At 40.9% G+C, this 12,857-nt stretch overlaps 1 protein-coding gene across 20 annotated transcripts in view; it reads right to left on the bottom strand.

Annotated features, from left to right (window-relative positions):
• Positions 1 to 12,857, bottom strand: part of PUM1 (pumilio RNA binding family member 1) — a 115,240-nt gene that overhangs the window by 69,854 nt on the left and 32,529 nt on the right. The window contains exon 2 of one of the 20 annotated variants that reach the window (XM_058678082.1): positions 11,685 to 11,801. The exons of the other annotated variants lie outside the window; for them this stretch is intronic. The gene's annotated coding sequence lies outside the window, so the exon portion shown is untranslated. The remainder of the gene's footprint in view (positions 1 to 11,684; positions 11,802 to 12,857) is intronic. 20 annotated transcript variants of the gene reach the window in all.

Raw genomic sequence — 12,857 nt, forward strand, 5'->3', positions numbered from 1 at the left:
ATGTCTCCATGAGCAAGTATAGAATCAAAATTTGTCAAAGTGCTTACTGAAACCCGCAGCCTTGAATTCAAGATTTCAAACATGACTTCGAGGGACAGGTTACTGTGGGGTAGATGGCAAAGCTGCTGCTTACAATATCTCACACAAGAGTGCCGGTTCCAGTCACATCTGCCCCATTTCTGGATCCAGCTTCCTGCTGATACAGGTTGGGGGGTAGTCGATGATGTCCCGTGCTTTGGACCCTTGCTCCTACACGCAGACCTGGGCGAGTTCCTAGCTCCTGGCTTTAGACTGGCCCAGTCCTGGATACTGCAGGCATTTGAAAAAAGAACTACCAAATGGAAGATCTCTCCTCTCTCTCTCTCAAGCAAATGAAAATCAATAATTTTAAATGCCTTCCGGGATATTTGCCAGGTTGTCAAAATGTGTAAATCCAACAGTAGGTAAATACATAAGCAAGACTGCTCTACAGTTAAATTTCCCAACAACATACTACACATGAACCAAATTACTAACAAGACTCTACTTTGAGGTAATACCAGACGCAACAGATCTCTAAGGACTCTGCACTTAAAAGCTCAAACCCCTAGGTTAGATACCAACAGGCAACTGTTTCTTCCACAAGTACAATCAAAAAAAGCATACATCACAAACAGGAGCAGCCGCCCCAAAAGCAAACTTTATATGCTTCCTCAATTAACTCTTTTCACTAAAAAGAGCACCCACTGGAATGGCAACCCTGGAAGAGAGAAAGAAAAAGTAAGCAGGTAAGAAGGGTGGCAGCACACTAGGGGAGAGAGGTGGAGGGAAGAGCTGTAAAGCTGCTCTGCAAACTGCAAACAAAGTAAAAGAACAAAGCAAGGTATCAGTGCAGATGCAGAAGCAAGCTAAGTTGTTAAAGTCTCTGGGTCTTACACAGACCTAACATTTCTGTTCCTCCAAAATAAATCCATCTAACAGTTTCCAATTACTGAGGGGAGCAGTATTTGAAACAATTCTAAATACCTAATTCCCCTCCTTTGCCCATGGACTGGACCTACTGACTTGCTACTAAGAAATGACACAGAGCAATTCAGTGGGACGTTATAAAACACTAATTTCCATCTTGCACACATCCTTCTCTCTTGCCCTCTTGCTTACTTACTTTGATGAAGACAGTTGGCATGCTCTAAGCTTGCCTATGGAGGGGTCCACATGGCCATCTCTCGACAAGAGTTCTTCATAAAAACAAAAACCTCGGACCTGGCGCCGTGGCCTAGCGGCTAAAGTCCTCGCCTTGAATGCTCCAGGATCCCATATGAGTGCCAGTTCTAATTCCGGCAGCCCCTCTTCCCATCCAGCTCCCTCCTTGTGACCTGGGAAAGCAATAGAGGATGGCTCAAAGCGTTGGGACCCTGCACCTGCGTGGGAGACCCGGAAGAGGTTCCTGGTTCCCAGCTTCGGATCAGCACAGCACCGGCTGTTGCGGCTCACTTGGGGAGTGAATCATCAGACGGAAGCTCTTCCTCTCTGTTTCTCCTCCTCTCTGTATATTTGACTTTGTAATAAAAACAAATAAATAAATCTTTAACAACAACAACAACAACAAAAAAAACCCTCAATCCAACAATAAGCAAAACCTATGTCATGCCATCAACCTCCAGTGAGCTCGGCAGCTGACTTCCCAATCAAGCACTGATACGAATGCAGCCCTAATTGGAAACATGGAAGGCAGTTTATGAGGGCCCAAAACAAAGCCATACTTGGGTTCATGACCTAAAAACTGTTACACTAAGAAGCTGTGAAGCTGCCACTGAGGTGACATAACCAGCCTCCCCTATGCACCTGAGTTAAGTGCTGCCTACACTTCACATCTAGCTTCTGCTAACAACTTGGTTCCCCAAGTTCCTGGCATGAAGACCTAAACCAACCTAAATTCAATCAAAAAAGCACTGTTGTGTACAGTGTTCCAACTTAACCCTTTAAAAACTGAAACAAAGACTTTTCTGAAAGAAGTAAAAGCAACAGATCACAGAAGGTTCATACAAGGTTTGCTGAAAACAAAGTTTAGGGGACCTGCATGATGGCTCTTTAACCTGCAAATGCCAGCATCCTATATGGGCAGTAGTTCATATCCCAGCTGCTCCACTATCCATTCAGCTCCCTTGTTATGGCCTGGGAAAGTCTCAGGTCCTCCCTGTGTGGGAGAACGGCAAGAAGCTCCTGGCTCCTGGATTTCGATCAGCTCAGCTCTGGCCATTGCACTCATCTGAGAGACCGAACCAGCAGACAGATCTTTCTATCTCTGTCACTCGTCTCTCTGTAAATCTCCCTTTCCAGTAACAATAAATAAACCTTTTTTCAAAAAAGGCTCAGGTCATAAGAGGAAGTAACGAGAATTAGAAATTGGTCCAACAAGAGCAGGGGAGATGCAGGAAGTCTGATGTGCAGCATTACGCAGCTAGCTGTCAAGGGAAAGAACAAAAGATGCACCAAGAAAGTCTATCTCTATAAAAGCAATCGATGCATCATGCTCTACAGACGCTAACTTGATTACAGCATCCTCACACACACAAACTTTCCATTTTCTCAGCTCAAACTCATTTCCCAAGCAATCTTAAGACAACCGACCTCTTCCTATACCCAAGCATGCTGGTCACAGAACACAGTAAAGTTGAGTCCACGTTAGAGCTAATTCTTTTTTATATGTAAACTAGAAAGATACACTTACACAGAGAAGGAGAAAGAAGAATTTTTCATCCGCTACCCAAGTGCTGCAATAGCGGCAGCTGAGCCGATCTGAAACCAGGAGCTTCTTTCAGGTCTCCCCTGCAGGTAGAGGGGTCCGAAGCTTTGGGCCACGCTTCACTGCTTTCCCAGGCCACAAGCAGGGAGCTGGATGGAAAGTGGAGGAGCAGAACACAAACCAGAGCCTATGTGGGATCCCAGCACTTGAAAGGGGAGGATTAGCCAATTAAGCCACTGCTCTTTCTTACAGCTATTTCTTAAGAGAATACATAAGGTTCTGGCTAGAACAACCTAATCCAATCATCCAATCAGCTGGGAGTCGGTAGCAAGGATACTCATGGAAACCTTCAACAGAGAACCAGAGTTGGAAAGGCCCTAACATTCCTAGGAACAAAAAAAAACAGTTGCACTTTTCCTTGTAATACCCCATTAAATGAGATGTCCAATGTTCCCAACAACAGCAGATATTCTCAAATCTTTAGGGGAAAAGAGTTTACACTGTTCATCCCACCTAGAACCATGGGAGTAAGGCAAAGAAATGAAGCATTGGCTGAAGAAGCCAAATGACCACTCGGGAAAATTTGGTCTGGAAATACCTTTTTGCCATGACAAAAAAAAAGCCACATTTGCAAACTCATCTCATACATCCCTAATAGGCAAGAAACTTTATATTATAAAGGAATAAGAAACTTAATGTAATAAATAATAAGTAATACAATCACAAAGCAAACATGAATGCTCTGAATCTTTTTTTTAACCTGATTTCAAGTATCAGCTGTGGGATTTTAAGCATTATCTATTTTCTCACTTAAGAAACAAATAATTGTGAAATTAAATGAGGCCAAGTGTGTAAGTATGGAGTACAATGCTAACATAGTAATCACACAGGAGTCAGTTAAGTAGTAACCACTAGGACCTCAACAGTGCTAACAATTTGCCTACACAATGCTCCTGCGTACTAGGCAGCCATGATGAGCACATCACCAAACTCCCTTTAGCATAAATCTTGTAAAATTAATACTTTTAGGAAGAGCATTGTTGTGCAGCAAATTAAGGTGCTACCTGCAACACTGGATCCCATATGGGCACCAGTTCAAGAACAGGCTGCTCCACTACCTATCGAGTTCCCTGTTATCGTGCCTGTGAAAGCAGTGATCAATGGCCATGCACCCATGTGGGGAATCCGGGAAGAAGCTGGGAGCCCTTGGCTTGAGCCTGGTCCAGTCTCAGCTGTTGTGGCCTTTTGCCGGCTGAACCATTTTAGACTTTGCTCTATTTCCCTTTCCCTCTGAGGCTCTGCTTTCCAAACAAAACAAAACAAAAACAAAACAAAAAAACAGGACTAACCAAAACTGCAAAAAAAGCAAGATGCTTAAAACTATGTTTGTTTGATAATAACACAATTAGCATTCAAGCAAGGAAGCATCAATGATCCTGATGGTATTAACACCACATGGGCATGCCAACAGCTGCTTTATACTCAAAAGGAATGAAATTAATTTGCATCCTATATAGCTGCAGAGAGCTATCAGAAGCAGAAATTAAATGTCTTACTAAATATTCTCTTCATCATCTAATCCAACAGGAGAAACTGACAGCAACGCAGAGAAAGGAAATTGTGTGAGCTGAACTGAACTGAAAATGTATGACTGGTAACCAGCACTGGTTTTCAAATAAACTGAAATAGTATACAATATGTACATAATGTGTAAAGTGCTTTCATAAACACCATGAATAATGAAGCTTCACAAAAAAGATTTACCCTATTATTAAAAGCAAAGTCTGGGGCTGAAGTGGGGAGGGGAAGAGGTAGTGGGGGAGGTAGTAGTTAAGCCTTCGCCTCCTGCAGCAGCATCCAACATGGGCCCAGTTCATGGCCCAGCTGTTCCATATCCAATCCAGCTCCCTAGTAACGCGCCTGGGAAAGCAGGAGAAAATAGCCCAAGTCCTTGGGCCCCTGCACCCATGTGGGAGAGAGACAGAGAAGAAACTCCTAGTTTCCAGCTTCAGAGAAGCCCAGCTCTGGCCATGGCAGCCATTTGGGGAGTCAATCAAGATTTCCCTCCCTCTCCCTCTCTCTATCTGTTTCAAATAAACAAACAAATGTTTAAAAAAATTAAACTGACTTTTTAGAATACCCTGTCTGGGATGCCCACATCCCACATTGAAGTGCCTGGGATCACATTCCAGCCCTGGATCCACTTCCAATTCTAGTTTCCTGCTAATGTGTACTCTGTGAAGCAGATATCGGCTTAAGAAATTGGGTCTATACCCACCTGAGCAGAACTGGCTTCAGCTCTAGGCTCCAGGCTTCAATCTGATCCAGTTCTGGCTGCTCCATGTATTTGGGAAGTGAGCCAGCATACAACATTTTTGTCTGTCACTTTTGGAAGCTAGGTAAATAATTTCTAAAAAAACTCCACATTCCAAGTCTTTCTAACAGGACAAACAGATGCTGGACATGGCAGTTAAGATGCCCAGACCACCACTCCCCTTCCCCATCAGAATGCCTGGGTGTCCCACCTCCAGGTTCAATGTCAGCTCTCTTCCTGTGAACCAGGCCTTAGGAAGGCAGAGGTGATGGCTCATATAACTGAGCTTCTTCCCTCGACACAAGAGAGCTACACTGCACTCCCAGAACCCAGCTTCAGTCACAGTCACTATAGCATTCGAAGAAGGATATAGAAACAAGAGTTCTCATTGTTTCTATATTTCTCCAATAAATTCACACAGTTTTTAAAGGTGTGTAAGGGAAGAGGCACTGTGATATAGTGGGTTAAGCACCCACTGCGATGCTGATTCTAGTCCTGGCTGCTCTGCTTTTAAACCAGCTCCCAGATAATAAGATAGTATGTATAACAAAGCAACAGAAGATGGCAAAATTCCACCCATGTGCAAGAACCAGCCAGAGGAGTTCTGGCATACTGGCTTCAGCCTGGACACTCCTCGGCTGTTGTCACCATATGGGATCAATTTCTCTATCTAACTTTGCATTTCAAACAAATAGACTAAAGAAAAAAAGGTTTGTATAAACAATAAAGTGGAAAGTAAACTAAATATTCAACAAGGTAGTTGTGAGATAATGTAAGCTTACAGAAACACCCACAATCATTACATGTAATATTTATAAAATAACAAATTTTCAAAATAAAAGGCAAAACTTTTATCTAAACACTGCCCCTTCTTCATGTCTGCTTCCCCTTTGGAATGCGTACCCTCTGGATGATGACTGGAGAAATAGCTGCTTGTTGGTACAAAGGGAATTACTAATTACTTCTTACAAACTATATATTTATAATTTAGAACAAAACCAATTATTTTCTTACATAGATTTTTCACTTTAGCATGACTTTAAACTGACAAAAGATAGTAGTTGTTTAAGGATGAGACCTCACACTAGATGCTTCAAACATTCGTAAGAAAAAAAAAAGCAAAACTGCAGTTTAAATAAGGACTGTTTAAAACGTTCAAAGAGTTGGTATCTGGCGTAGTGTTAAAATGCTCACCTCCCACACAGGAACGCCTAGCTTCCATTCTCAGCTCTGGCATCTGACTGGAGCTTCCTACTATAGCAGACAGTAGTGATGGCTTAAGGACTTCGGTTCCCACCATCCACCGAGGCTGCCTTTTGCTAAAGCCAGGCTAGCTACCTGGCAAAGAACAAGCCAGGGCAGGCATTTGGGAAGTGAATCAGAGTATGGAAAACTCACTGGTGCTCTCTTTCAAATTTAAAATAAATAATAGAATTTTAAAAAATGTTTATTGCCAAATTTGGGGGAATAGCAATTAAAGCTGCCATCTGCAACACCAACACAGATATTAACAGCAATAACTTCTTAGAAATATTTATTTTAGTTGAAATATAACATACTATTAAAAATTAAAAGTCGGGGCCCAACTTGGTAGCCTAGCGGCTAAAGTCCTCACCTTGCACACACCGAGTAAGGTTCTAATCCTGGCAGCCCTGCTTCCCATCCAGCTCCCTGTGTGTAGCCTGGGAAAGCAGTTGAGGATGGCCCAAAGCCTTGGGACCCTGCACCCATGTGGGAGACCCAGAAGAGGAACCAGGCTCTGGATTGGCTTAGCTCTAGCCATTGCAGTCACTTGGGCAATAAAACAGCAAACAGAAGATCTTTCTCATTCTCCCTCTCTCTATACCTGCCTTTCTAATACAAATAAATCTTGGAAAAAAAAAAATGAAAAGCTGGAGCCAATGTTGAGACATAGCAGGTAAAATCACAATGTCAGCATCCAGTTGGGTCCCTGCCATTTTACTTCATACTGCTGATGCATCTGGGAAAGCAATGGAGGATGGTGCTTGAGTTCCTGGGCACCAACATGGGAGACCAGGACAAAGCCCCTAGCTCCTGGCTTCAGTTTGGCACAGCCCTGATCACTGCAGCCATCTGGGGAGTAAACCAATAAACAGAAGCTATCTGTCTATCTCTCCCTAACCTTGCTTGAACAAACCTTCAAAAGCATAGCTTGTACTACTCACTACTTTTAATAACAATAAGTGAAACAATCTCTGCCTTGAAAGACCTTTAAAAAAAATAAACAAAAACAAGAATCCAATAGATACAATTACAAGGAATGTTGAGATAAGCTCTCATGACCTACTTAGGATAAATGAAAGAACACTAACCCAACAACACAGAAATGAACCAAAGAAAAGAATACTCAAGGAATTCCTAAAGAAGAGAAAGGAACAGCTCGGGTTCACTGCTAAGAACTTTCTGCAATCACGGAAGGTAGGAAGGAAAGCTAGTAAAGAGGTCTCCCCTTGGAACGCAGAGCCTTCAGTACAAGGGAGCACACTGAGAGGGTGATTAATGCGAACAGACCTCATGGAACCAGGTCAACAACCGGCTGTGACATATAACATCTATTTTCCACAAACTAATCAAATTGTCCCCTACAAAATGAAGAAAAATCAAACGGATGTTGGCAGTCCGGATGTTGGCAGTCTAAGTAAGGGGAATGCTGATAAGAGACCTATGGAAAGGGAAGAACTAAGAACTAATGCCTAGATTATGCTCCACTTTCAAAGCATGTTTCTAAAAAAATAAAAGAAACAAAAAAACCCGTAACTTCAGAAGTTAAATCTGTCACATCCATTATAATGAAGTCACTGAGTATATAATCGCCAGTCTATCATCGAGGGTCTTTGATTTGAAATTTATTTTGCAGAGCTGTTTAATGCAAACGCTAAAAAAAAAGCTGTATCCAAGTAACAGTATGGTATGTCAAGTTAAACTTTCCTAAGTCCAAACAGTTGCCTTGAAAACTCCACTATGGGCCTGGCGCAGTGGCCTAGCAGCTAAAGTCCTCGCCTTGAAAGCCCCGGGATCCCATATGGGCGCCGGTTCTAATCCCGGCAGCTCCACTTCCCATCCAGCTCCCTGCTTGTGGCCTGGGAAAGCAGTCGAGGACCGCCCAAAGACCTGGGACCCTGCACCCGCGTGGGAGACCCGGAGAAGTCCTGGCTCCTGGCTTTGGATCAGTGCAGCATCGGCCATTGCGGTCACTTGGGGAGTGAATGCTTGAACGAAGATCTTCCTCTGTCTCTCCTCCTTTCTGTATATCTGACCTTATAATAAAAAATAAATAAATCTTAAAAAAAAATCCACTTTGCTCAAGATAAGAATTTGATGGTTGGCCCAACACGGTAGTCTAGCGGCTAAAGTCCTCACCTTGCACATGCTGGGATCCCATGTCCCAGCAGCCCCACTTCCCATCCAGCTCCCTGCTTGTGGTCTGGGAAAGCAGTTGAGGATGGCCCAAAACCCTGGGACCCTGCACCTCTGTGGAGAGACCCAGAGGAGGCTCCTGGCTTCAGATGAGCTTTGGATCAGCACAGCTCTGGCCATCACTACTTGGGGAGTAAATCAGCGGGTGGAAGACCTTTCTCTTTGTCTCTCCTTTCTGTAATCTCCCTTTCCAATGAAAAATAAACCTTTAAAAAAGAATTTGCTGATCCTTAAACTGTTACTACAGTAACAAGACAAGCTTGCAGTTAGTTAGCTCTTCATTAGATGGTTGCTATTAAACTCCCAAACACACAAGAATTTCCCACGTTCTTTATGCACTGAGGAACCTAATAGTCATCCTCATCCTTAAAACCAAGGCCAAAAATATATGGTTCATACCTTCACAAATACAGCAAGACTTCAAAACGACATGAATTAAAATTCAGAGATATTGGCTGCACCATAAACTCCATGCTATTTATGATAATCTCACTGGGACACAAATCATTTCTCTACTGCACATCATTCCTTAATCCACTGAAATTATCAATTATTTGGGACTGAGTCAAAATCTACTTATCCTTTTTAACTTGACAGACTGACAGTGAGGTATGCTCAAAAGATGCTCAAACACCCAGGGTAAACATGCTTTTTGCATGATACAGAAATAAGCATGTAAGAAAACAGCGCTTTTGGACCAGCACTGTGGCATAATGGTAAAGCCACCAAATGCAATGCCAGGATCCCTAAAAGGTGACAAACAACCCAAGTAGTGGCTGCTCCATTTCTGCCCTGATCAGGACTGGGGCCTGGGAAAACCAGCAGAAGATGGCGTAAGTACCTGTGCCCCTGTCGCCCTCAAAGGTGACCTGGATGAAGAACCTAGCTTCAACCTGGCCCAGCCCCAGATACTTTGACCATCTGGGGAATCTAAGTAGCAGACAGAAGATCTCTCCCTTTTCCTATACGTCCCTGCCATAACTCCTTCAAACAGGTAAATGAATCTCAAACAAAGCAAAACAAAACAAAAAAACCCACAGCATTATTTTGCCCGTGTTACCTATGCTACCTATAAACAGGGTCATGGTTTATACTGTTCTATACGATACAGTTTATACTATACAGTTTAATCTGTCACTTAAGTACATTGTTATTATAATAGGTCTCCACTTTGGGCCCAGTGTTATGGCCTGGTGCATTAAACTGCACCTTGAAATGCTGGCATTCCACATAAGGAACACTGATCTGAGTGCTGGCTACCCTTGTGCCTGGGAAAGCAGAGATCATGGTCCACGTGGCTGGGCCCAGCAACTCATATGAGTGACTCAGGTGGAGTTTTGGGATCCTGGCTTCACTTTGCCCTATCCTGGCTTTTTCAGGCATTTAGGGCGTGAATCAACAGAAGGAAATTCATAGTCACATATGGCTGTTCTCTCCCCTTTTCTCTGTCATTCTACCTTCCCTATAAGCAAATAAATCTTTTTTAAAAATAGGTCTGTGTTTTATTAAATAAATAAATGACTGTTGTAATTGTATTTGAGAGCCATACATATAATAAATAACTCAAAGATCATATAGGAAACTTATAAAGTTCATGGTGAAAAAAAGTGAAAATGTCTAGATTGGTTCATGGCCAACCCTCTTCAATTTCTAAAACTAAAAACGCATCAACTCAGAAGAATATTTTAATACTCAAGATATAACCAAATACGCAAACCTCCCAAACACCAGGTCAGCCTCAGTGAATTTTTAATTATGTTCAGTAATTACGCCAGGACACGCAGGTCTAGTATGAATAAGTTCCCTTTTTCCTTCATTTAAAAAAACAAATAGCAATAAAGAAAATACACTACTTCCTCTAATAAGATGAGCCATAGCATACCTTAAGTAATCAAAATAAAACTAGTTCTTTTGGTGTTTGGGTTCCTTACCAGCAAACTATCATAAAACAAGATGGAACTGCCTAGAACATACATGCTTGAACAAGCAAAATAGTAAAAGTAATTTAGTTTCCAATCATCATTATGGCTCTTTAGTATGTACAATGAAGACATGTTTCCAAACCCCCAGTTTGTTATAATTGTATCAATGTGATTAACTGAAAGACCTTTTATAAAATTTGCTTTCACAATGGATTCAATTCATGGAACAACCAGAATCTTTTTTGCAAACAAATGTTTACAAAAAACTACCAAATAATTTTTTAAATCTACATGTTTGAAGATAAGATTAAATAAGCGCTTTCAGTATTCTCTGCCCCTTAGCTTCTCCTCACATCCCTGAGAGTGTGTCATCTGAACAGAAAATACAACCATCACTTATGAAATGGACTGAAGATCTTAGTCAAATTGGACAGGTATCTCAATTTCTAATATAAAAGAGAAGAATTCATGCTTAGAAAAATATATACAAGTATATAATTATTTCAATACAATATACCAAGTAGTTGCTTACAAAGTGCATAATTAGCTAAAGCCCCTAACCTAATATGTATGCATGTGAACAAAATATATACATAAATTTCATTCTGTTTGAATTGCCCTCCAGAGGTTCTAGCTGATGAGAGCAGCAAAGCTTGTACAGAGGAGCTGATACTTAAAGCTGGATTTTAAATGAGTAGATATGAATATGCAGAAGGACCAGCAGAAAAACTCAGGATTTGGAATAACAGAAATCTAAGTTCAAGTCATGATCCATTTAACACTCAAACCCTCTTTGCCTGATCTATAAAAGTTCATGAAAACTAGAACCCAATGAAACCTTCCATGAACCTCTTATTTCACAAGGGATATTCATTCTTAAAGGCATCTTTTAGACATTTGCTGATGGATCCTAAAAAAAGGTTATTCTCTTTTCTATTCTTTTAAACTCAAGAAATAAGGGCACATTCTTATGAAGAAATCTTAGGTCAGCAAAGATCCCAAGAATCTATCCAGTTTAACCTCTTTGACTTACAAATAGGAAATTTGACTTACAAATAGGGAAAAGTAATGTCCAAGATGATGAGCTGTGCTTACTAAGGCTGAAAACTGAGTCCAAGGTTCTGGTCCAGTACCATCATCATTTTATTCAGCTTTACCACCCTTTAAGAACTCTTCTAAATCACTATCAAATACCCCTCTCCACGAGCCATTGTGCTGTCTCACACTTACACACAGAACTCCTATAGAACATCTAACAAGAATCTGTAGCTATAAGATAGCTCACCTTATTATACTTCCAATGAACAGAGTAGAATTCCTTATCACTCCATATACAACAGTACTTTCCAAATTGCCTTCATCAGGTTTACAAATTTGTCTATTACCAAGGATAAGTTCTTTTCTAAGACAAAAACGAAGGGCCACATATTTAAATACATTACTTTTATTCCAGAAATAAGATAGTATCCACTACTATCTTAACTACCCTGGAAGCTGTCAGGTTTATTTACATGTAAAGCATTACAAACGCTTTTAAAAAGAAAAATGGTTCCTCGTTTTTAAAAGTTAAAAAGCCAATTATGCAGAATAAGATGTCTTTCTGTCAAGGCTCTCGAAGTATTTCTCAATTAGAGTTCCTCCCCTCTTTATAAATCCATGCTTTCACACTAGTAAGACTGTACATTCAATACCAGAGCAAGTAAATAAATGCATCAGATACCAAATCAATGTAGGAACTAAGCCCCAAACCCATGGTCAGGGAACTACCCTCTGTACTATACAATTACCAACTTGAACATTTAACCAACAGGCTAACTTCTTCAATCAACTAAAACTACTCATGTACATGTGACTTCAAAAGGAAAGTAAATGAAATGCTTTAAAATGTGTGAACTTGATGCTCAGACATTTACATTTATTGTGTTCCCTCTCCAGAACAGGAGTCAAACATCTGTATTTTGAGTCCTTCCTCAATGAGAGCTGTCCCTAACACAACTAGCAAAGTCTAAGAGAAGTAAAATCAAAGTTTAGCCACTTCTTAGCAAGATTTCTTCTGAGAAATGCTTTAAATCTTTTGATGTAGCACCAAGAGAGTGGTAGTGGCTTTTTGACAGAGAAGTCTAACAGCCAAACAATGCTAGCTTTAACTACTAGAAATTGATTACTTTGGATCCAATTATTTTCATTCTAAATATTTTTACATTATGCGTTAGGGATTATCTACCCTAACAAAAATCATACACTTGTGTAAGGTGCACATAAACGCATTTGTACAAACACACACAAGTTACCGCAACAAAAACACGCTGACTTGAAAACCCATGAAACTTCCTTGAACTTTCAGTGTTTGTATTATATTTATATACACTTCCTCTCAGAATCTGTATTTAAAAGCTTTTTTCTTTTGTGTCCTTCCCCATTTTGCTCAGAAACAGAAAAAATTCTTCCTGAATCAAAT

This window comes from Ochotona princeps, chromosome 2 (assembly GCF_030435755.1).
Source record: "Ochotona princeps isolate mOchPri1 chromosome 2, mOchPri1.hap1, whole genome shotgun sequence".
NCBI lineage: Eukaryota > Metazoa > Chordata > Mammalia > Lagomorpha > Ochotonidae > Ochotona > Ochotona princeps.